The 26,922-nt window shown below is 38.5% G+C and overlaps 1 long non-coding RNA gene across 1 annotated transcript; it reads left to right on the forward strand.

Moving 5' to 3' along the window:
• Positions 1–862: 862 nt before the first annotated feature.
• Positions 863–26,051, forward strand: LOC117796800. The gene is made up of 4 exons (XR_004621468.1): positions 863–1,215; positions 9,044–9,120; positions 25,213–25,292; positions 25,389–26,051. It is a non-coding gene; the product is annotated as an uncharacterized LOC117796800 (long non-coding RNA).
• Positions 26,052–26,922: the final 871 nt, after the last annotated feature.

The raw sequence follows: 26,922 nt of genomic DNA on the forward strand, positions 1-26,922 counted from the left end.
AAACACCCTTCCCACTCAAGCTTCCAGTTCTATTCTACCTCTGGTTATGCTTTTTTAATTCTGGAAAGAGCAAAACCAATACCTATGTTCAGATATCTGACATGTGGCACCTAGACCTAATTTGCCACCACATTAAAACTGGATTTTTTTTAATTAAACTTTTACTTTCAAGTTTGAGATGAAACTTTTAGATTCACATGCAGTTATAAGAAGTAATAGAGGAATCCCATGTAGCATTTACCTAGATTCCCCTGGTGGTAGCACCTTGCAGAACTCTAGTATAATACCATAACCACCACCTGATATTTTTAGCTCTCCAAAAGAATGTTTTATTGTTTTATGGATTAGTTAGCTCATGGGCACTCATTGGCCAGCAGGGGTAGCCTGCGTAAGCTAATTGTGTGACCAGTTGAAGTTAAGAGTCATGCTGGAAGAACTGCATTAGTCATATTAATCACACCGAATGAAACTAATTCTATAATTGTGAGTTGTGCAAGTTTAATGCCATTAAAGGAATAGTTCTCTGGGAATGTGAGGAAGAGTACTAAGAAAAATCTAAGGTGTTTTTATTTACTTATTGGTTGCATTGTTTTCAAAATACACTCCCTTTCCCATTCTGATAAGCTTTCATGTGCAGTGCTGGTGGGCAAAATTCTAAAATAGCACCAAATTTTCCACCCATATGTTGTACATGCCCTAATAATTCCTAGGACTATGAATATAATGACTTTTCCTCTTATGATTATGTTCTTCTATGGCAGAGGTGACCTTGAGATATGGAGATTATCCAGGTGGGCCTGACCTAACTATATGAACTCTTTAAAAAGTAAGGAGTTTTCTCTGGCTGATTGCAGGAGGCAAAGTTTGAGAACTGTGCTCTGGCTGGCCTGGAAGAAAGCAAACATACCAGGTTGTGAAGTAACAGTGGTGGCCACGGAGAGAAGACCTAACAGCAGCCTTTGGTTGCCCAGAGCAGTTCCTGGCTGACAGCCAGCAAGTAAATGGAACTTCAGCCCTACAATCATGAGGAACTGAATTCTGCCAACTATATTACATCAATGAGCTTAGAAGTGAATTTTTCCCCAGAGCCTCCAGTCAAAAACTCAGCCCAGCTGACTCTTTGGTTTCAGCCTTGTAGTACCCTGAACGGAGAATGTAGCCGCCATGCCAGACTTCTGAACAGGTGGTAAGGTAGAGGATGAAAGAGAAGCTCAGGTGAGACTCTGTAATGACCCCTCACAATTCTGTAATGACACCTACCTTTGAGAATCAGCATACTAAAATTACACTGTGAAACTAGGGTGTAACAAAGACTTACGACAAAAGGAAGATAAGAATAAATAAAACGTCATGTGGCCCTGACTCATGATGGAGTGAGTCATATATGGTAGTAGGAAGCCCAGCACAGCCACATTTAATTCACAATTGTCATAAATAAAAACTTCTGGTAGTGGGCACATTATGTCATGTCTAGGCGTATGTCTCACTGTGTAAAAAACTTAGAAGCCCCTGCTAAGCCTCAAAATTTCTTAATTATTTCACTCTCTCTTGCTTTGTTACTTCATTTCTCTAAAGAAAGCAGATTTCTCATTGTTTAGGTAACCACTTCTTCCTTTTATGATCATGGGGCATTTCGGAAAGAGTCCACTCTGTGCCTTTTTTATTCTTGCTAGGAAGACAAATTCAGTTGCACTTTAAACTAAATAGCCACTACATATGATTTTAATGTAAATAGGTAATCTTAGCCCTCTTTGATTGAGAAGTCACATTCATTCATTCATCCAACAAATACCTATTGAGCCGCAGGTGTGTATCTTTAAGTTAGGCTCTGGTGATAAAGGAGAACACCATGATCCCTGTTGGAGGAACATACAGCCTAGAGGTAGAGGTGGGCTCCTAACAGAGAAAAGCAATGCAGCAAGGCAAATGCTATGGGAGAGGCAAGGACAGGGAGTTGAGCAAACATTGGGGAGGAGTGGTTAATCCAGTTGCCGGGGAGGTGGAGGATCAACAAAGGCTTCCCTGAGAAGTGTTTCCTGTTGCTGCTGTAACAAACTGCCACAAACTTAGTGGCTTAAAACAACATATATTTGTACAGCATGGTAACTATACTTAATGAAAGTTGTTAAGAGAGTAGATCTTAAAAGTTCTCATCACAAGAAAAAAATGTAACTGCATAGTGATGGATGTTAATTAAACATCATGGTAGTCATTTCACAATATGTACAATATATCAAATAATTACGGTTTATACCTGAAACTAATCTAATGTTATAAGCCAATTATATATCAATTGAAAAAATAGCACAAATTTATTTTCTTGCAGTTCTGGTCACTGGACATTGGAAGTCCAAAATCAAGGTGTCCACAGGGCTGTATTCCTTCTGGATGCTCTAGAGAAGAATCTGTTCCTTACACTTTCCTACTTCTGTAGACCACATACATTCCTTGGCTCATGGCCCCCTTTCAGCAATGGCATCCCTTTGACTTCGACTTCCATATCTCATCTTCTTTCTCACTCTGATCCTCCTGCCTCCCCGCTGTGAGGGCCTTTGTGACTACATTGGACCCACTCAAATAATCCAAGATTTCAAAACTCTTAAATTCTAAACTAATCATATCTGCAAAGTCTCTTTTACCATGTAAGGTAAAAGATTCTTGGGATTAGGATGTGGATGTCTCTGTGGGAGAAGGGGGCATTATTTAGCCTACCACAGGAAGTAACTAGAGGAGACTGAAGAGTCTTCCAGACAGTGGAAGCATGTGAAAAAGCCTACAAGAGACCTAGATGTGAGGAATTACAGAACTTTATACTTAACATGTCTTTGGCTATAAAATAATATATAAATAAAATAATAGTATTCACCCCACCTCATCATATAGGATGAGATAATACATGTAAAGCTCTAAAAACAATGTGTTCATTCTGTGCTCTTGCATAATGTTAGTCATGGTGATGATGAGTAAAGGGGAGGAAATCTACAAAAGAGGCTAAAATAGTAAGCAGGGACCAGCAGGTCTTCTTTCATTAACCTGAGAGGGAGTCACTGAAGAATTTTAAGCAGAAATGTGACATGACTATATATGTATTTTAGTTGACTGTATTTGCTGAATGGAAAACAGATTGCAAGAGACAAGACAGAGGTAGTCAGTAGGGCTGAAACAAGGGTGAAGTGAGTGAAGCACTTGCTTTGTATGTACAATTTAAGGAGGCCCCAAAAGACTCAGTAAACAAGTGACTTTTTAATGAAGTATATTTTTTTAAGATTTTATTTTTAAGTAATCTCTACACCCAGCACAGGCCTCGGACTCAGGGCCCTGAGATCAAGAGTCATACACTGTACTGACTGAGCCAGCCAGGTGCCCCAATGAAATATTTTTAAAAATCAAAATTAATGTAAAAAAAATCCATGATGAACAATTTCGGAAAATCTCAAATAAACTCAGGGTTATTAGGAAGATTATTGAGATTATTAGGTGAGAGACAATGAGAACCTGAAGCAGAGAAGTAACAGTGGCTGTAAAGACAGTTGGATGGATTAAAGAAAGCTGTGAAAGGAATTGTGGCAGAGAGGGTTAGTCTTTGAGAGAATATACTCAAGGGGAAGCAAAAGTGTAGATAGGGAAAAGGGTAGAGTGTGTTAAGGAGGAAATTAAAGTCTATTTTGGGCATATTGAGCTTAAGAAGACGCTAATACATTCAACTCAGAGATTCTAGTAGGCAATTGAAAGATATGAATTTTTCAAAGCAAATCCCAAGCTTTTCTGCTCCCTCACGTGTTAGCCTCTAAGGTTCTTCACTATATTGTCTTCCTGCCAGACCAGTTCTATGGTAGGAAAGAAAAGGATCTTGAAGGACCTAATTCCTTGTAGTACAGGAGCAAAAGGTTGGGAGCTAATTTTTGGAAGGGAGATGACCAGGGAGTGTCAGGCATGTGTTAGAGCAACTAATGGGTCTTCACTTTGTCCCTGAACCATTTTCAGATCATTACATTTTCACTCTGTCTGTTCCATTATGATTCATAATATCAACCTCTAACCTTTGTTGGTACTGTCACATATTGACAACTTGGTCATTACCTCTTTCTCGACCAAGACTTTGACCCCTGGGTGACCCATCCATATCCTGTTATTAACCTGGAGCTCTTTTACTCTAACATCTTACATGCAAACATACCACTCTAAGACTTTGATCTTCCTTCCAATTCTTCCCTTAGTCACTTCTGTTAACCATCAGTTCCTTTAGCTCATCAAGACTTAGTTGCTCTTGACCCTCTGACATGGGCATGTCTATCAGCTGCCTTCCACTTTCACTTCTGTTTCTATCCTGTTTATATTGCTGTGGTGCATCACTTAAGACATTTTATATCAATATCCTCAATTCCCATACTTTGTTTCTGCTTTCATATCACCTGATAGACTAACTCTGCCAGGACCATCATATAAATAGATGCATGTTTGGGTGCCTGGCTGGCTCAGTCAGTAGAGCATGCAACTCTTAATCTCCGGGTCACGAATTTAAGCCCCATGTTGGGCGTGGAACCTACTTAAAAATAAAAATTAAAATTAAAAATAAAATAAAATCGATGCATGTTATATATTACATAAGAGCACCCCACAAAGGGAACAAGGGGAAGCCAACCCGGCTCTATTCAAAGTCCTGGGCTAGTTCTTCCCTGAGGGTGCAACTTTTTCTAATCTGCCACAGTCTAGGGACACCTGGGTAGCTCAGTAGGTTAAGCGTCTGCCTTCAACCCAGGTCATGATCCCAGAGTCCTGGGATCAAGTCTTTCATGGGGCTCCTTGCTCAACAGAGAGCTTGCCTTCTCCCTCTGCCTGCTGCTCCCCCTGCTTGTACTTGTGCTCTCTCTCTCTCTGACAAATAAATAAAATCTTGGAAAAATAATAATGATCTGCCCCAGTCTAGTACAGCAGAGGTTCACAAACTGGGCACTGCAGACCAAATCTACCTGCTGCCTATTTTTGTGTGGCTCACAAGCTAATAATTATTTTTATATTTTTAACTGGTTAAAAAATTCAAAATAAGGATATTTTATCACACATGAAAATTGTATTAAATTCAAATTCTAGTGTCCATAAATAGTTTTATTTGAATATATAGTCATGCTCATTCGTTTACATATTGTCTATGGCTGATTTCACACTACAGAGGCTGAGTTGAATAGCTGTAATAGAGACCATCTGGCCCACAAATCCTAAAATATGTACTATCTGTCTCTTTACAGAAAAAAAAAACTTACCTACCCCTGTCCAGCAGGTCTGTTGCCTGTAATCTCTGTACTAACGCTTGGACTGTTAAATATTTGCTAGAGAAAAACCAACAATTATGCTGATTGGTGCATTGAGTGATATATTCATGATCCTAAACCCCACCTGGAAACTCAACATTACCAGGATTTCCTTCTAATTTCCCTAGTCAGCTCTCTCTTTTCAGCCTTTCACTTTTTTCATTCCTCTAAGCCTCCAAACATTTCACCCCCTCATCTTAACAGATGCGGCACCTCCTACTTCTAAGTGAAAATAGAAGCCATCAGATTGGCACTCCCTCAGTTTCCTGCTTCTGCACCTACAAATTTGTCTGTAGTTGTCCTCATCCTTTATTTACTACCTCTTGTTTCAATAGAAGTGGGACTTTTCACTCATTTAAAGCAAAGTCTTCAACCAGTGCTCTGGATACCATCACCTTCCTCTACTCCAGTGTCCTACAGAAAATGATTAGTCCTTCTCTCCCTTGAAGCATAACACTTCCCTGTCTATTGATTTCTTCATTAGCATTTTGACGAGGTTATTATCAACGGACACAGTTAACCTCACACCATCTTCCTTGAAAGAATTTCTTGACTTGGCTTCCAGGAATTCACATTTCTGGTTTTCCTACTTCCTCAAGAGTTGGTCCTCCTGTCTCGCTTGTTGGTTTCTTCTCATGTCCCCAACTTTTAAACCAGTAGTACTCAAACTTTTTAGTCCCAGGACCCCCTTTACACTATCTTAAAAATTATTGAGAACCTCAAAAACTTTTGGTTATGTGTCTTGTATCTATTTATATTTACTCCAGTGGAAATTAAACTTGAGACTTTTACAATAATTATCTATCGATTCATTTAAAAATAATAATTATAAATCAATTACATGTTAATATAAATATGATTTTTATGAAAAAGAAAACTGTCTATTCCAAAACAAATAGGTGATAAGACTGACATTGTTTTAAATTTGTAAAAATCTCATTAATGTTCAGCTTAGCGGTCTAAGGATCCACAAACTACAGCCTACAGGCCAAATTCAACCCACTGACTATTTTACTGGATTTACAGGAACACAGCCATTCTAATTCACTTCTGTATTGCTTATGGCAGCTTTCTCACTACAATGGAAGAGTTGCATATTTGTGACAGAGATCATATGGCCCTCAAATCTTGAAATATGGGTTTTTTTAGTATATGGGCTTTTATAGAAAAAAATTGCAGGGCATCTGCCTTTGGCTTGGGTCAGATCCCAGCATTCCGGATTCGAGTCCCACATCGGGCTCCTCTGCTGGGAGCCTGCTTCTTCCTCTCCCACTCCCTTGCTGTCTTCCCTCTCTCGCTGGCTGTCTCTCTGTCACATAAATAAATAAAAAAATCTTTAAAAAAAAAAAAAAAGACCTCACTCACAAGTCTTGTGGTAAGTGCTGCTATTGGTAGGACCATGTGATCCCCCATGTAGCAGACTAGTCCAGACTTCTTCACGTGGCAATCTCAAGGCTACAAGAAAGAGCTAGCTAACCCCAATATAAGTGTTTTTCTAAGCCTCTGTTTTTGTCATGATTACTCATGTAGCATTGGCAAAAGCAAATCATAAGGTCAAGTTTAGAGTCAATATAGGAGGGCACTAGACAAGGGTGTGGAACAGTAGTGTATCAAGGGTAAGATTGTGGGAGCAGTCTACCCTAGGAGTGGGCACAAAGTGGGCATATTGCCAGGGGAATTTTGTTTCATTTATTTTTTGTTTTTTTAAGATTTTTAGAGTACCCGGGGGAGCTCAGTCAGTTAAGCATCTGCCTTCAGCTCAGGTCATGATCCCAGGGTGCTGGGATCAAGTCCCACATCAGGCTCAGGGCTTAGCTTCTCCCTCTCCCTCTGCCCCTCGCCCCTGCTCATGCTCTCTTTCTCTAATAAGTAAAATCTTTATATAAAAAATATTTTATTTTATTTTTGGTTTTTTGTTGTTTTTTTTAAAGATTTTATCTTTAAGTAATCTCTACACCCAACAGGGGCTTGAACTCACAACCCCAAGGTCAAGAGTCACATGCTCTACTGACTGAACTGGCCAGGCACCTCAAAAGGACAGGAAAGTTTTAATAAGGGAATAAAAAGTTGTTTTCACCAGTATAGATTCACATTACAATACACAAATATTGATAGCATTCTCTTGTCTATTGGTGGTACAGAAGATGGTTTCTCTCTACATAACCTTGTAAGGCTTTAGTAACTAAAATGTAAGACAAAGCAAACAAAATCCCGAAAGAACAAAACAAAAAGCCCGCCTGTTAGTTTACAGTTTATTTTAAAAATTCTGAAAGACATTGTAAGTTCTGAACTTTTAGTAGTGCTACCTATATCCAACCATCTGTTCAAGAACCCAGTGAAAGAGCTTCCTTGGAAGGAAGCTTTGCACAGTAGAGTTGTGTTATAATACGGATGTTTCTTATTACAAGAAAAAAATTGTATGTGGTGCATTCGCATTCATATTTTGTAAGTTACAAACATACCTAATCAAATTAATAATAATAATGAAAGAATTGAAAGTATTTGTTAAGTATCCTAAAGCCACTATATAGAATAATGGCAACGTGCACTCACAGATTATTTACGTGGTAATACCCAGTGTGAATACACTGCCACGAAAATCAAAACAGGAGTGAACTTGAAATGTTTTCTATAACAAAGATCTAGCAGCATGGCTATCTAATGCTGTTTGATCCTGATTGCTTCTGAAACGTTGCTAAAACTTACTAAAAATTGGTTTGATTTTTTTTATTTGCACCATGAATGTAGCAATGATAAACTACTCCTACCTGAAAAATTCTGGTTGTGTTCAGTTTTAAACAATTGTTACAGATACTATTAAGTTTTTTTTTTGTTTGAAGATTTATTTATTTATTTTAGGGAGAGAGAGAGAAAGAGCGAGAGAGAGCATGGGCAGGGAGGGGCAGAAGGAAAGGAAGAGGATCTCAAGCAGACCAAGCGCTGAGCACGGAGCCTCACGTGGGGCCAAATCTCACAACCCCAGAGATCACAACTCGAGCCAAAATCAAGAGTCAGATGCCAAACTGACTGAGCCACCCAGGCACCCCAATGCTATTGATGTATTAACAATATTAACAATACATATGTGAGCTTCAAGTATCACATTTTTATTCCTTTTTACATTAGCATTTTCTTCTACATGATAGTAAATTAAGAGAACTTCTCATTATGTGGTTACCTCCAACACATGGACTCAGGTATTAGTTTTCTAGGGCTTCCATGTAACAAGTACCACAAAGTGGGTGGCTTGAACAACAGAGATTTGTTGTCTCACAATTCTGGAGGCTAGAAGTCTGAAAAGAAGTATTGGGAGGGTAGGTTTTTTCTGAGGGCTGTTTAGGAGAATCTATTCCATGCCTGTCCCCTAGCTTTTGGCAGTTTGTTAGCAATCTTTGGCATTTAGAAACATCACCCTGATCTCTTTCCTTATCTTCACATGATATTCTCCTTGTGCACATGCCTGTATCCAGATTTAGCCTTTTGATAAGGACACCAGTCATAATGGATTAGGGGTGCACCCTGCTCCCATATAACCTCATCTTAACTAGACCCAAATAAGAACATATTCTATTGTACTGGAGTCTGGGACTTTAACATATATGAATTTTTGGAGAAGAGCACAACATAATTCAACCATAACATGCATGTTTAATGAAAAATTCAGTACTGTATTTCCATTGATGATGGAAGTGTAACTTGGACAATGTGTTTGCCACTATTTACATCCGCCACAGGGGCCGTAGTGGTAGTACTGACTACTGAAAATCCAGAGGACAAAGCAGTTGAAGAAGCATTGACATCTACTTCAAAAGTGAGTACTTTTTAAAAAAGAGACTATGCTGAAAGGCAAAAATTTAACACAAGCAGGTGTAGAAGGCCCACCTACATATCACTATGTGATGCATTAGATTAAAGGACTGTTTCAGTTAATTTCACTCATTTTTCTTATTAACTGTTTTCTCATGCACTTATGAAAAGTGGAGCAATAGCTGTTAATGTGTTGGCTCCATTAGCAGAATAAGAACTTTACAAACAGTTAAATGATGCCTGCTTTTATGTCAGTGTTATCGGATGCTTCAAACAGAAAATCCATTCATTTCAATAATGGTTTTGTTTTTCTTTATCTAATTCATGAAATCAATATAAAGTTTTTGGAAGGTCATTCTGTCTAAGATGAAACATCTGAACTTATAACATTGTGAAGGCTATTGTAAATTTCATTAAAAAATTTCAGCATTGTGTGGTGCGTGGGTGGCTCAGTCGGTTGGGCATCTGCCTTCAGCTCAGGTTGTAATCCAGGGGTCCTGGGATCAAGCCCTGATTTGGGCTCCTTGCTCAGTGGGGAGCCCGCTTCTCCCTCTCCCTCTGCCTGCCTGCCACTCCCCCTGCTCGTGCTCTCTCTCTCTCACTATCTCGCTCTCTGTGTCAAATAAATAAATAAAATCTTTTTAAAAAATAAAAGATAAAAATAAAAATTTCAGCATTGAAACCTAATTGTTACAAAGATTATGCAAACACAAATGCTGATGAATCACAGCATCATTGTAAAAACAATGATCCTAACAAATTAAGAAATTTGTAGAGCAAAAATTGGTTTTGATGTACTAATATTTGTAATTAAATAGAAACACATATATCACAAGAAGAGCTAGAGATGTCATATAAATACACGAACAGAGGTTTAAGATTATTAATCACTAGGGAAATGAAGACTAAAACCACAATGAGATACCGCTACATACCTGTATTAGTCTGCTCTGGCTGCTATCACAGAGTATGTCTAAGAGGCATAAACAACAAAAAATTTTCTTTCACAGTTCTGGAGGCTGAAAGTCAAAAATCAAGGTACTGAAAGGGTTGGTTTCTGGAGAAGCTTCTCTTCTTGACTTCCAAATGGCCACCATATCACCACCATATCACCGTGTCCTCACTAGATCTGTCCTCTGTGTGTGTGTGGACTTCTGGTGTCTCTTCTCTTCTTATAAGGACACTAGTCCTATTGGATTAGGTCCTCACCCTTATAAAGTCATTTAGCCTTTATTATATCTTTAAAGGCTCTGTCTCCAAATATGGTTACATTGGGTGTTAGGGCTTCAACAGATAAATTTAAGTGGAGGGACACAATTCAGTTCATAATAATTGGGAGTTGCTGGTGGAAGTGCAAACTATACAGCCATTTTTTGGGGGAAGTTCTTTTATTTATTTTAAAGTAATTTCTACACTCCATGTGGTGCTTGAACTCACAACCGTGAGATCAAGAGTCACATGTTCAGAGCACCTGGGTGGCTCAGTTGGTTAAGCATCTGACTCTTGATTTCAGCTCAAGTCAGGGTGATGAGATCAAGCCCCACATCAGGCTTGGCACTCAGTGCAGAGACTGCTTAAGATTCTCACTTCTCCTTCTGCCCCTTCCCCCACTCATGCTCCAAATAAATGAATGAATAAATAAAAACTTTTTTTAAAAAATGTCATGTGCTCTACCAACTGATCCATCCAGGCACCCTGTATAACTATTTTAAAGATTTATTTATTTAGAGAGAGAGAACCAAAAAATGTGGTACATTCAATACTACATCCATACAATGAAAGGCTACTTAACAATAAAAGGAAATCTATTTGCTCATCCATTCCATTCACTTTTTTTTTTTTTTTTGAGAGAGAGAGAGAAGTAGGGGGAAGGGCAGAGGGAGAGGGAGAGAAAGGCAGCTCCATGCCCAGTGTGGAGCCTGGCTTGGGGCTCGATCTCAGGACCCTGATATCAGGATCTGAGCCAAAATCAAGAGTCGGACGCCCAACCAACTGAGCCACCCAGGCACCCCTCCATTCACCTCCTGGTGGGTTGGGTCCAGTTTAGAGCTATTAAGAATAAAATTGCTATTAATATTCATGATCAAGTCCTTTTGTAGGTATATGTTTTCATTTTCTTTGAATAAATACCAAAGAGTGGAATTGCTGGGTTATGGTTTAAGTGTATGCTTAGCTTTATTTTTTATGTTTTTAAAAAGATTTTATTTATTTATTTGACAGAGAAAGAGAACAAGTGCAAGCAGGTGGCACGGCAGGCAGAGGGAGCCTCCCTTGAATACAAGCCTCCCTCCCCACTGAGCAGGGAGCCCAATATGGGACTTGATCCCAGAACCCTGGGATCATGACCTGAGCCAAAGGCAGATGCTTAACCCACTGAACCACCCAGGCACCCCTGTTAACATGGTATTCACTAGGATTACTCTTCTGGCTACATTCAGCTGGGAGCCCAGCTAAGGCTAAAATGTTCAAGATGATCCCTTAACAGAAAGGTCCTTAACTGCACAGCATAACTGTACAATATAACTTTTGCCATAGTTCATTGGTCAAAAGAAGTCACAAGGCAATCTGGATGAAAAAAGTTGCATAGGACTGAGAAGAACAGTTGACAGTCATTTTGGAGATTAAGATTCTGCATCCAATTTCAATGTATTAGAGTTTTTTCTCCATTCCAAACAATTCTCCAACACCAGGTGGGTGTCCTACAATTTAACTCAATTCAGTTCTGACCTGTAGATAGCATCAGATCCCACAGCTTAAAGCCTCAGTCCCACAAAACTACTCCCACCCCATTTCAGAGGCCAATCACAAATCCAGGTTGTCACCTGTGCTTCTGACCGGCAATAAGTCTAAGGTTCCCGTGATCCTCTTCTCAGATTCAATTAATTTGATAAAGTGACTCACAGAACCCAGGGAAACATGTTTGCCAGTTTATTAAGTAGTATGATGAAAGATACAGATGAAAAGCCAGATGAAGAGATACATAGGGCGAGCTATGGGAGGGTCCTGAGCCCAGGAGCCTCTATCTCCGTAGAACTGGGGTATGTGGATGTGTTAACCAACCCTGGAAGCCCTCTGAACCCCATGCTATTGGGATTTTATGGAGGCTTCCTCATATACTAATGATCAACTATTGACTCCATTTCCAGCTCCTCTCGACCCTGGGGTGTGAGGTGTGAGGCTGAAAATTCCAAATTTCTTTTTTTTTTTTAAAGGTTTTATTTATTTATTTGGGAGAGATAGAGACAGCCAGCGAGAGAGGGAACACAAGCAGGGGGAGTGGGAGAGGAAGAAGCAGGCTCATAGCGGAAGAGCCTGATGTGGGGCTCGATCCCATAACGCCGGGATCACGCCCTGAGCCGAAGGCAGACGCTTAACCGCTGTGCCGCCCAGGCGCCCCATGAAAATTCCAAATTTCTAATCATGGCTTAGGCTTTCCGGTTACTAGCCTGCATCCACAAGCCATCCAGGAGCCCACCTAGAGTTGCCTCTTTAGAGCAAAAACTTCTCCCAGTGCTCTTATCTCTTAGGAATTTACAAGGGTTTTAGGAGCTCTGTGCCAGGAATGAGACAAAGACCAAACATATATTTTTTATTATAAATCACAGTATCATAGATTATTTCTCAGAACCCTCACAACTCTCTGGCTTTTGTTGATTGTACTATTCAAGAAGTCACATAGGCTTGTATACAAAAATATCTTGGATTTATCTATCTCTTAAATATAATTCAATTATTTAACCAATTTTTTATGTTACTGATTTCTGCCAAAGAGCTATTATATTCTTTTGTTTCTATTATCTTAGCTTCCACTCTAGTTTAGATCACGGATCCCTCTAGTTATGAGCAAAAGATCAAATTGCATGACAAAAATCTATAAACAGTATATAAACTTTTCTACTATAACTAAAATAACACAATTTGACATATTTAATGTTATTTGTGGTAGTTATTGTACCTAAAGATTGTGAATCATAAAAGATAAGCAGCCCACACAAGGAGATATAATTTATCGTATGCAATCAAAAATAAATTGTAATGTTTTTGTCATTTGTTGATTCATCTCTCTCAGCGCTACCAATGTTTGTGTATGTATGTATGTATGTATGTATGTATGTATGTATTAAATTAACATATCATGCATTATTTGTTTCAGGGGTACAGGTCTGTGATTCATCAGTCTTACACAATTCACAGCACTCACCATATCACATACCCTCCCCAATGTCCATCACCCAGCCACTCCATCCCTCCACCCCTCTCCCCTCCAGCAACCCTCTGTTTGTTTCCTGAGGTTAAGAGTCGCTTATGGTTTATCTCCCTTTCTGGGTTGTCTCCCTTTCTGGTTTGATCTTGTTTCATTTTTTCCTCTCTTCCCCTATGACCCTCTGCCTTGTTTCTTAAATTCCGCATATCACTGAGATCATATGATAATTGTCTTTCTCTGATTGACTTATTTCATTTAGCATAATACCCTCTAGTTCCATCCATGTCATTGCAAATGGCAAGCTTTCATTTTTTTTTTTTTGATGGCTGTAATGGATTTTTTTTAATGATATTTTGTAGCATTTCATCACTACTATCATTACACACACTGAAGTGGGTCCTCCATATTACTTCCTGGTAGGTGGTGTTTTGGAGGGGGCTTTTCCATCTCTAATCATGCCCAGATTCAGCTTTTCTGTGTCCTACCCTTGGGAATCTATCCTTTCTACCCCCTTCTGTGCCCTTTTTCCTGGAAATCTTGGTCTAATACATTAGTGTTCCACAAAAATTCACTCTACTCCCCTTCTGACTTGGCAGAGTTTCTTTTTCCCTGCCCTACTGACTTGGGGGTTGGCAATGTGACTTGCTTTAATCAACAGTATATGATGATGTAATAGGAAATTACGTGAACACAGGCTTCTCGTCTCCTTGTGCTGTGGTGACTTGACCTGGGTGGCTGCTACAGAAACACATGTAGCACATCTGAACCCAACCTTCAACCTAGAACTTGGAACCTGGAAGCTAGAGATAAGAATCTTTAAAAAAAAAAAAAAAAAGTTTCTTGCCTGGAATAGCCAAGGAGCAAGCAACCCATAGACCTGTAAAAGAAAAATGAATGCTTGTAGTTTTACATTTATTTCTTTTTATTTGTTTAAAGATTTTATTTTTAAGTAATCTCTATACCAATGTGGGGCTTGAAAGCTGGAGATCGAGTCGCATGCTCTTCTGACTGAGTCAGCCAGGCATCCCTATTTATTTATTTTTGAATGCTTATAGTTTTAAACCACTGAGTTTGGAGTGGTGTATTCTGCAGCATTATTGCGGCAATAGCTGACTAAACATTTGGGCAGTTATTCTCTTTTCCCTGTTCATAATCCAGGAGTCTTAGGAGACTCCAAAGGGCTTGAGGCTCCAGAACCTTTGTGCCTAGAACTTGTATGTTGGTGCTTTAGGGATGAATACATAACACCAGTGCTGCAGGGATTGGAGAGTTGGAGCACCAGACTAAGGCACTGCGGGGGGGGAGCAGGATATATAATAATGACACCCAGATGTCTGACATGTGGAGACCTCAGGGCCAGGGAATGCAAAAGGATTGCAGGCTGTGATTAAAGGGAATACCAATGCCAAGCTCTTGTATAGTACACTGTCAATACATGATTCTTTTTTTTTTTTTTAAAGATTTTATTTATTTATTTGACAGAGATAGAGACAGCCAGCAAGGGAGAGAACACAAGCAGAGGGAGTGGGAGAGGAAGAAGCAGGCTCATAGCGGAAGAGCCTGATGTGGGGCTCGATCCCACAACACCGGGATCACGCCCTGAGCCGAAGGCAGATGCTTAACCGCTGTGCCACCCAGGCGCCCCTCAATACATGATTCTTTTCTTCTTACTGAAACTATTAAGTGATCTCTCTCCCTTGAGGGCAGAGATCATGTCTATTTTAATTGTATGTCCCTAGCACATATTGACTGAACAGTAAACATAGGTAGAATCTTGAAAATCTTGAAAACTGAAAAGAAAGTTAAGAGGTCAAATGCGGCCTAAAATGGGCACAGGTAGTCCCAGAATGCCCTGTAATCCACCCCTTCCTTTTGAAAGTCACTAAGACCTATATCCTTTTATCAACGACATTAGGTCTAATTTAATATTAGGTACCAGCAAAAGATCCACTTAATAGAATGGAAAAAACCCAAGTCTTCTCCCTGCCTGTCTTTGCGTTAATTGGAGGCAAAACCTTTAATTACACCAGTAGAAATAAAAAGTCTAGATAAAAAACACAGATATTACTTAGATGTTAAGAAGTTTCATTCAAAGTTGAAAAGGTCTGTTACCAAACGAAAAGAGGAATATGAAAGAAAAATTAGCTATACAGAACACTTAAAAACACTTAAAAAGTTGGCTCCACACCCAATTTGGGACTTGAACTCATTGAGATCAAGAGTCTCATGCTCTACTGACTGAGCCAGCCAGGCACCCCATCCAAAACATTTTTGAAATGATTAGGAAATTTAAATATGGAAAGCATATTAGATAATAAGGAACTATTGTTAATTTTCTTAAGAGTGGTAATGTAATTATGTGTTGGAATGTCCTTATTTCTTTGGACATACATGCTGAAGTATCTAGGGGTGAAGTTTCATGATACCTGTAACTTACATTCACATTGTTTAAAAATAGTGCAGAGAGCAAGATGAAGTCACTCACGTCAAGCAGTGACTTATGTCAAGCAGCCAAGGGCATAGCAGCTAAGACCAGATATTGCTGAAACCAGCACAGATGCCCAGATGATGCTCAGGACTGATAACCAGCAGAACCAGAAAAGGCCTACAAAAGGCCCAAGGTTGATTAAACTCCTTTGAAAAGGGTGGACTTTTGCAGCAAACTGTCAGACTTTCCAGATACTGACCCTTCGCATATCACCACATTGAAGAGACAACTGGTGCCAAAGGCTCTGCCTGATTGGTCTCTGAACATAATAGAGGTCCTCCACTGCTAGAGCATAATACGCAGCACACACTGAGAGCTGACCCGGACTGGACTCAGGCCTTAGCTCAACTGTGCACTCATGGACCGGCTTCATGTCTGGTTTATTAACTTCACACCCTTTGTTGTATCTTGTTTGTTGTGTGACTTTGTGTTGCGCTTTGCTTTGTTTAATGTGTATGAAACCAAGTTAAATGCGTAACAAAATGTCATTGAGTTTGGAATCCTGAACCTGCTTTGCAATTATGTTAGCCTTGCTTTATGACTTAATAAAGCTGACATTGTGGAAAGATACAACTTGTATTTGTGCGTTACCAAGCTATACACAGTTTGGTGTATGAGTTTGGTAACACAACTTGTTCATAGTGTGACAAATGTATATATAGATGTAAAATAAAGAGGGGTAAAGCAAATGTTAACAGTTTTCAATTTTTGAGTCTAGGTGGAGGATATATAGGTATTATACTATTTTTTTAAAAAGCTTTTCTGTATGTTTGAAAATGTTCAAAATAAAATGAATTATAAAGGCTAAAAAATGCAGGTTCATAAAATGGGAGAGAAGAAGAGAGCATTTTAAAAAATGGGTAGAAATGAAAATGTTGTAAAGACAGAAATAAATTTTAGCTAATTCACAACTTTGTGGTGAGCTAATTCCACCCTACCTTAGGTTATGTGTTTTAGGTTTGCACTTTAGAAATATATTTCATCTAACTAAAACATATAAAAATGCTAAAAATGCTTAGGGAGTTTACACATTAAGAAATGCTCAGGGAGGGACCCTGGGTGGCTCAGTTGATTGTCTGCCTTCATCTCAGGTCATGATCCCAGGGTCCTGGGATTGAGTCCTGCACCCAGCTCCTTGCTCAGCTGGGAGCCGGCTTCTCCCTCTGCTTGCCACTCCCCCTGCTTGTGTTCTCTCTCTCTCTCTCTCTGACAAATAAATAAACAAAATCTTAAAGGGAAAAAAAAGAACTGCTCAAGGAAGCCCACCCTCCCATATATCTGTTTATAAGTTAAGACTTGTAAAAATTATTTTTTTCTTACAAGAGCACAGAGGAGATTGCCAGTTGCTAACTTACAGGTAATATGGTTATATTTGGACATGTGGCTCCCAGTCAAAGACTGTGTTTCCTGGCTTATGCTATAGCTAGAAGTGGCCACTAAGTCCTAGTGAGCAGAAGTAACATATACCACTTCCAGAGCAGAACTTTAAAACACTGAGTGTGCAAAAAATTTTAAAAAACAATAAAACACTGAGTGTACACTTTTTCATGTTCTTCCCCTTTTTGTAAGTGAGGGCACTGCCTAGGACTCAGCTTCAAGGGCAAGGGTTTCTTAATCTTAGGTTCATGAACTTGGGTGGGGAAATATTACATCCTTGTTTTCATTAGCCTCTAGCTGAAATTAATATTTTCTTCAATTATGAATGTAGACAACGAATCACACTGTGGTATTAGCAATACCTATGAATTTTCCACTCAAAAAAATATTTTCATATCACATTACCATTTTTTCAGATCTCTCTAAATATCATTTATGCTCAAGTGTACTTCAAAGTTGTGGTTGTTACTAGACCCATTGTTAATTAGGTTGTTTAATGAATTAAATATATTTATTATTATATGACTACTTAGAAAACTATTTTATAACTGTAATCCAGTATAATGTCTTTCCTTTAAATCCAAATGTATTTCATTTTATGCATTAAAAACGTATTTTATTTTATGTATCATTTTGAGACAGAGTATATATTCTTGAATAGAGTGCCAAAGGAGTTTATGGCACAAAAATGGTTAAGAACTCTTGCCCCAGGGGCACCTGGGTGCCACAGCGGTTAAGCGTCTGCCTCTGGCTCAGGGCGTGATCCCAACGTTATGAGATCGANGAGATCGAGCCCCACATCAGGCTCCTCCGCTATGAGCCTGCTTCTTCCTCTCCCACTCCCCCTGCTTGTGTTCCCTCTCTCTCTGGCCGTCTCTATCTCTGTCGAATAAATAAATAAAATCTTTAAAAAGAAAAAAAAGAACTCTTGCCCTAACTTGGAACTAATACAATATTGTACGCCAATTATTCTTCAATTAAAAAAAAAACTGGGGCTCCTGGGTGGCTTAGTCGTTAAGCATCTGCCTTCAGCTCAGGTCATGATCCCAGGGTCCTGGAATCAAGGCCTGCATCAGGCACCGTGCTAAGCAGGAGCCTGCTTCTCCCTCTCCCATTCCCCCTGCTTGTGTTCCCTCTCTCTCTCTCTCTCTCTCTCTCTGTCAAATAAATAAATAAAATATTTTAAAAAATTAAAAAATTAAAATTAAAAAAATAAAAAAAAAAACTCTTGCCCTAGGCAATGGTAAAGACACTAGATGGAAAGTATAAGATCCATTTAATGACTATCTAGAGCAGAATCTGCCAGAAAACTTGGCCCAGTCACCTCAGGATTGTTACATAGCATAGCACTAAATAGGGGCACCTGGGCGGCTCAATTAGTTAAGCGTCCAACCCTTGATTTCAGCTCAGGTCATGATCTCAGGGTCATGGGAGCAAGCCCCATGTCACGCTCCTTGTTCATTGAGGAATCTGCTTGAGATTCTCTCTCTCCCTCTGCCCACCCCGCCGTCTCTCTCAAATAAATAAATCTTAAAAAAAAAAAGAAAAGAAAAGGAAAAAGCAAGGACAAAATAAAGCACAAAGCCTGCTACCATTGATAGTGGTGGTGGTGGTGGTGGTGTGTGTGTGTGCCTTATTGTATTTAAAATCAGTCCACAAACTTCATGAAAGTTAACAAATGACACTTCTGAGCCAGTATAATCTGGCTGCAGGACAACACTGATTGTAACTAAAATAAAATACAAATCCACAATGGTGACAAGAGATTTTTTCCTCCTGACACCAAACGCATGGTGTCTTTCCTAATACAATTTCTCCAGCTTTATCAACTAAGTGTGCTACAATTCAATTCAGTGTGGACACTAAGTACCCAGTATTAATGTCAAACTCCACAGATTTAAGTGCTCAGGCTTCCAAAACTGACCTCGCTTCAAATGCCAGTCACAAGTATCAGGTCCCAGGTTATCCGCACTTCTGTCTGACTTGGCTATAAATTCAGGGGTTTCCTCAAGCCCACCCCCCTCAGGTTCAACAAGTTGCAGAACCCAAGAAAATGCTTTACTTGCTATTACAGTTTATTATAAGGTATATATGAATAGCCAAATGAAGTACAAGAGCAAGGTCCAGAAGAGTCCTGAGCCTAGGAGCCTCTGGAACCCGGGTACACCAACCTCCTAGCACATGGATGTATTCACCAACTTGAAAGTTCCCCAAACGTCATCATTTGCAGGGTTTTATGGAAGCTTCATTACACATGCATAATTATAGTCAATGGTGATTAACTCAATCTTCAGCTCTTCTCTTCTCTCCAGTTGGTGAGGGGTGAGGCTGAAAGTTCCAAGCTTCTAATCAAGGTTTGGTCTTTCTGGTGCCCAAGTCCCATCTTGAAGCTACCTAGGAACCTGCCAAGACTCACCTTTATCAGCACAAAAGACATTCCTATTGCCCTTATCACTCAGGAACTTCCAGAGGTTTTAGGAGCTCTGTGCCAGGAACTGGGGACAAAGACCAAATATCTTTCTTATTCCATAGGAGGAGAGGGAAAGCTCTTCTTTACAGTAAAAGTCTACTTAATAAATGTACAAAGAATGATGCAAGTAGAAAATAACCACTTGGCAAACACTATAGTAATAATTGCTTTAGACAAGTGTCATCAATGGATGCTAAAATTAGTAGGCAAATATATGCTGAGAAACAGGGTATTTACATAGTCTTAAAGTATCTCCCCATAAGATACTTATTAATTCCAAAGAGAAAAATAATTTTATGGTGGAGAAACCTAGCAGACATTACCTTCACCTAGCAACTAGAGAGATATCAACATTATGCTTTTCCTGATATCATGCACTGAGATGGACAAAACATCGCTTATATCATATTCTTCTCAAAAATACATCATTTGATCACACCTGTTAGAATGGCTATTTTCAGGGCACCTGGGTGGCTCAGCTGGTTAAGCATCTGCCTTTGGCTTGGGTCATGATCGCAGGGTTCTGGAATCGAGCCCCACGTCAGGCTCCCTGCTCAAGGGGAAGTCTGCTTTTCCCTCTCCCATTCCCCCTCCCCCACTCCCCCAGCTTGTGCTCTCTCTCTCTCAAATAAATAAATAAATAAATAAAATCTTAAAAAGAAAGGCTGTTATTAGGGAAGCAAGAGATAAAAAGTGTTGGAGAAGATGTGGAGATAAAGGAAGACTTGTACACTGTTGGTGGGAACGTAAATTGGTGCAGCCACAGTCTAAAACAGTATGGAGAGTCCTCAAAAAATTAAAAAGAGAAGCTCCATGTGATTCAGCTCTTCCACTTCTGGGTATTTATCCAAAAAAATATACGAAAACACTAATCTGAAAGGCACCCCTAGGTTTATTCCAGTGTTATTTATAATAGCTGAGATATCGAAATAACCTGAATGTCCATCAATGGATGAATGAATAAAGAAGGTGTAGTATATATACAATGGGATACTACTCAGCCATAAGAAAGAAGAAAATCTTGCCACTTGTGACAACATAGATGGACCTCGCAGATACTGTGCTATGTGAAACAAGCCAGATGGAGAAAGACAAACATATGATTTCACTTATATGTGGAACTGAAACACAAAATAAACAAACAAAACATAACAAAAACAAACTCCTAGATATTGGTGGCTTAGCTGTATGGTGATGGATGGTAACTAGACTTATGGTGGTAATCAGTTTGTAGTGTATACAAATATTGAATTACAGTGTTATACACCTGAAACTTACATAATATTGTATACTAATTTTACCTCAATTAAAAAAAAATATCCTTGGGATGCCTGGGTGGCTCAGTTGGTTAAGCATCTGCCTTCAACTCAGGTCATGATCCCAGGGTCCTGGATCGAGCCCCACATTGGGCTCCTTACTGGGCAAGGAGCCTGCTTCTCTCTCTGCCTGCCGCTCCCCCTGCTTGTGCTCTCTCTCTCTCTCTCTCTGACAAGTAAATAAAATCTTAAAACAAAACTAAACAAGTGTCATCATAAGGAAAGACTAGATTAACTCAATTTGAGGGCATTCTATAAAATAACTGTGCAGTACTCTTCAAAAGTGTTGAGGTCATGAAATATAAAGAAAAACTGAAAATTTGTTAGGATTAAAGATGGATAAGGAGACTTGACAATGTCCTGGATTGAATCTGAGACTAAAAAAATGACGAGTGGGCAATTGGCAAAATTTAAATATATCATATTAATTAATAGTATTGTATTGATGTTAAGTTCCTGATTTTGATCATTGTATTGTGCCTATTTAAAATTTAAACACTTGGGGGGAAGCTATGTGAAAGGCATATAAGAATACTTTGTACCAATTTTGCAACTATTTGCAAGTCTAAAATTATTTCAAAAGAGAAATTCCTAAAATACAAATATATGCTGCTTATAAGAGACATATCAAAAGCAAAGCAACATGACAAGGCTGAAAATAAAATGGTGAAAAAAAATTAAACAAGATGGGGTGCCTGGGTAGCTCAGTTGGCTAAGCACCTGCTTTTGGTTCAGGTCATGATCCCAGGGTCCTGGGATCAAGCCCCTGCATCAGGCTCCCTGTTCTGTGGGGAGTCTGCTTCTTCCTCTTCCTATCCCCCTCCCCCTGCCCATGCTCTCTCTCTCTCAAATAAATAAATAAATCCATAAATAAAATCTTTAAAAAAATTAAACAAGGAAATATCAAGTAAAGAGAAACACTACACGAAAGATGACTAAAAGAAATATTAATAGCAGGGGCACCTGGGTGGCTCAATTGTTAAGTGTCTGCCTTCGGCTCAGGTCATGATGCCAGCGTCCTGGGATTGAGCCCCGCATCGGGATCCCTGCTCAGCAGGGAGCCTGCTTCTCCCTCTCCCATTCCCCCTGCCTCTGCTCCCTCTCTCTCTGTGTCTCTCTCTGTCAAATAAATAAATAAAATCTTAAAAAAAAGAAAAGAAATATTAATAGCAAATTAAAATGTAAGGCAAAAAAATCAATATGGTTAAAAATGAAGGCTGCATAATGAGAAAGGATCAACTCATTGAGTTACAATAATGATGAATTGGTATATTCCCAACGAAATAGTTTCAAGGAAAAACTGCCACATCTCCAATAACTCTACCAGAAACTCAAGAATCAGACTGATGATTTGAAAAAATATAGAACATTTGAGTAATATAATTGAACATGTTTTTAATTATACTCACAACAATCAGAGAATGTGTATGTTTTAAGCACACATGGAATATTTACAAAAAGAATAATAAAGTATGCCAAAGAGAATGGAAAGAAGTAATAATAAGAGTAGAAAATAATGGAAAGGGAGAAAGAACCAGATAAACAAATTAAGAAGCTGACCGAAGAAATTAATAAAATAGTTATGCATTTAGTGAAAATGAAAAACAAAGAGAAGACATAAAAATAACATTTGGGTGAAAAGAGAGTATATCTACAGATACAATTAAGATTGTTAAAATCATGAGGAAAATATGTCCCCCTTATATCAATGAATATAAACATATGATGAAATGGATAATGTTCTTAAAAAAATAACTTTCCAATATTTATTTAAAAAGTATTTGAAAGATCCGAAATATCAACAAAACAAAGAATACTTCAGGGTTTTTTAAATGTGAGATAAATTCTGTTGTAATCAAACTGTTTTAGAAATAGAGAGGGACTGGGGCGCCTGGGTGGCACAGCGGTTAAGCGTCTGCCTTCGGCTCAGGGCGTGATCCCAGCGTTATGGGATCGAGCCCCACATCAGGCTCCTCTGCTATGAGCCTGCTTCTTCCTCTCCCACTCCCCCTGCTTGTGTTCCCTCTCTCGCTGGCTGTCTCTCTCTCTGTTGAATAAATAAATAAAATCTTAAAAAAAAAAAAAAAGAAATAGAGAGGGAAATCTCCCCAAATTATTTTAGAAGGCTCTATAACCTTGGTAATAAATCAAGAACACTACAAGAAAATAACATCACAGACAATGCAGAGCCAAAGTCATAAATAAAACTTGAAAGAAGTCATGACCAAATAAGGTTTATTTCATTAACATAAGTATGGTGTATCTAACATCAGAAAATCTGTAATGATTTGTCATATTAACATTATTTCATGTTCAAATATTTACACTAAAAGGATTCTCACACATGTCAAGTCAGGTACAAAGATATTCACTGCTCCTCTTTTGGTTTAATTTCCAAAAAATTGGAAATAATCTTTTCCCTAAAGATTTATTTATTTATTTGAGAAAGAGATCGAGAGAGCACATGCACACGTGTGGGGGGAGGGGCAGAGAGAGACAAGCTTCAAGCAGCCTCCCTGCTGAGCACAGAGCCAGACTGGGGCTTGATCCCATGATCCGTGAGATCATGACCTGAGCTGAAACCAAGGGTCAGACACGTAACCAACCGAATCACCCAGGTGCCCCAATCTTTTTTTTTGTTTTTTTGAGTAAGCTCTGTGACCAACATGGGGCTCAAACTTACAACTCCGAGATCAAGAGTCCTATGCTCTACCTACTGAGCCAACCCAGTGCCCCCCCAAAACTGGAAATAATCTAAATGCTTTTCAACAAGAGAATAGATAAGCAAATTGTATATTATTCACCGTATGGAATCCTATGCAGCAATTTAAGTGAATCCACTGCATATATCTGCATGCTTAAATCTCAAACACATAATTTCTAATGAAAAAACAGTTTGCAGAATACTGTGTATGATATAACATTTGTGTAATACTTGTAAACATGGAGAATAATGTTATATAGTGTTAATGGCTAGACACATGAATGGTAAAATATATACAAACATGGATTGGAAGAATATAATATATACATATCAACTTTGGGATAGCTGTTCTTCTGGGGAAAGAGAAAGGAAAACAAGGCAAGAGAGCTTCATCTCTATAATGTTTTATTCTTAAGAAAGATGGCTGAATGTTAGTATTTGTTAAACCTGCCTTACGTGAACATGGTTGGTTGTAATATTGTTCTTGGTTTCCCCTAGTCAGTCCTCATTATTTCATTTTATAAAAGTTAGATATGTTTGCTTGATGTGACTAAAATAAAATGTTTGATTATAAAGAGGGCAATAATAGCTCCTACTGAGACCATAAAGCCACAGTTAATTATATAGTAGTTCTAATATTGACATATGATTTCAGTTTATATGGAAATGTACTCTGTTTTAGGACTACCTCCTTAGTTCCATTCATTACCATTTCAAAAGCATGTATCTTCAGGGTTTGTATCCTTGGGAACCCTCCAGGTTGCTAGGTAGACCAATAAAAGCCTGAAGACTCACATTCAGTTGTCCATGACGGTTACTAAGCTAAAAAGAACCAAGGAGAGGTAGGGGAAGAACTTGTGTGTTCTGACTATATTAGAGTTTTAGTCTAATGTTTAGCCCGTATCTAAAATACCATAGTAAACCCCTTGAAGAGTACAGAGAGATCCAGAACACAATCATTGCTCTCAAATTAGTTCCATTTTAGTTTAAATATATATACTTAAAATGTAACAATAGAGAAGAGTATGAAAATAAATGGTAAAGGTAATAGGAATTCAGAGGCAGAAAAGCTTCTCTGTGAAGTGAGATGCTTGGTGAGATTTCAAGGGGAAAATGAGGACTTGCGTGGGAAATCGAGGGTGAGAACTGTTCAGATAACGAAGCAAGGTGGGAACTAAGTCAGGGTTTAGGATGAGGAAGTTGGGGGCCATAGAACAGATTGTATGAGATTTGAATACCTCTTGCTTTGTCCACTACAATGGACTCCAAGTTATTTTCCTTTGATTTTAAAATACAAGCAACATTAGTTTATACATAGGTAATTTTTCCCAAGAAAGAGAGGTATGGTGTAAAAAAGTAATTTAGAAGTGAATTTCCAGATAATTTCAGTGCAGTTGATGGTGAAGGATGGGAAAATCCAAAGAGAGGTAAAAGTTTTATCTTATTCAAGGGAAGGAGGAGGTTAAGTACCAATTAATGCTTTATGTGTAAAACAGTATAAATATGTTTATTACTGTACTTCTTTCTTTTTTTAAAGCAAGCTCCACACCCAACATGAAGCTCGAACTCATGACTCTGAGATCAAGAGTTGCGTGCTCCACTGACTGAGCCAGCCAGGTGCCCCTTACTCTACTTATTCTGTATTATTTATATGTCATGCGTTAGAGCTGTCAGTCCAGATAAACTCCTTCCTCTACATTAATTGTATTTTAGGAGACATGCTGACTATCCCTACCACTGGCCCTTGGATGAATGAAGACTGTCTTCTCCATTCCAGCAGCATTCTCTAATTTTGTATCTTGGAGAGGAGGAGGTAGGATATCCCCAGAGAGAATATTTAGGGTTTATTTTTTCCCAGAAGGTTCAGAGCTCCTTATGCAAATTCATCTACTTCTGCCCTAAGTAAACATCTTTGCATTTCAGGAGTCACAGTGAGTGACAGACTTGGTGAAGCAATGAAAGATACTTGCTATACTCTTATTACAAAGCATTACAGCCTCATTAAAGCTCTCTGCCTGCCTGACATTTGTAGAAAGAATAGGGCCATTCTAGTGACTCTTCAAGAAATAAATAATTAGCATTTCTTGCAAACAATATAAAAAAAAAGTCTTACTCTGCTACATGTAAAATAGCCAGACTGCCTAGGTCCATAGTAGAGGACTTTAAGCCTTCTCTCTCTATTTACCACCACTCTTATTATTTGTCCTAGTTCCTCTAAAATTCTTTTTGATGCAAGAGTCTTTTTCTCTTGGATGTTATGTAGCTTATTCTTCATTCAACTAAATCAATAAGGGCAATAAAGTAAAATAAAAGGGTGTTTAAGGCTAAATCTAAGACTGAAGTATAAGAAGAAGAGGGGTTAAGGAGGAGGTGGGAGAGTTTGGGAAGAATCTGGGTATCAGGAATAGCTGGACTTTTCACTTGTGACAAGTACAAATTGGTGTTACTATTAAGTATGCTGAATGTCAAAAAGTCTTGAATCTGGTATTTATCATTGCATAGTTTTGGTTTTTTTTTTTTTCATCTTTAGAGAGTTAGAAAATTTTCAGGTATCAGAAACTTTCAATACTCTTCTGGATAAATCAAGATGCAACCAAAAAAATTCTTCATTGGTAGAACATGAAACTTTATTCTTTAAAGCTAAGAGCTTGATTGCCTTCAATGTAACCATTGATTTTAATCTTCCGAAAATTTCTAACACTCACAAAGGTGAAAAAGCTGGTACACTGAATACCTATTAATACATGTTACACCCAGATTTAAAAATTATAAATATTTTGCCATATTAGGTTTATCTACCTCCTTTTCTTTCTTTTTGTTGCTGAAGTATTTTAAAGTAAATCCAAGACCTCATGAGACTTCATCTCACCTACTTATAATTCTACTGATTCTTAATTGAATTATCAAGTAGTTAACAGAAAACAGGATATTCCAGGAAGTATCTAGTGAGGTGCAAAGTGTAGCAATTAATCTTTTCTCATTTAATCAAAGAGAGCAGTAGGGCTCTAGTGATATCATTATATTTAGAAATGGAAATTTTTTAAAAATCAAAAAAACAAGGAAGCAATTTTAAGGCTTTACTTCTGTTTTCCTTCCTCTTGAACTATTCCCTATTAACAACTGGCTACTTCTTGGCACTCTGGCCCCTCAGTGGAACTAGGGTATACATAAATCATACTTATGTAAACCATCATGGGATGGGCAGAATCCTAGGACAGAGTTCAAATAGAATTTTTTATTTTTACAG

Source organism: Ailuropoda melanoleuca, chromosome 16 (assembly GCF_002007445.2).
Source record: "Ailuropoda melanoleuca isolate Jingjing chromosome 16, ASM200744v2, whole genome shotgun sequence".
In the NCBI taxonomy this organism is placed as follows: domain Eukaryota; kingdom Metazoa; phylum Chordata; class Mammalia; order Carnivora; family Ursidae; genus Ailuropoda; species Ailuropoda melanoleuca.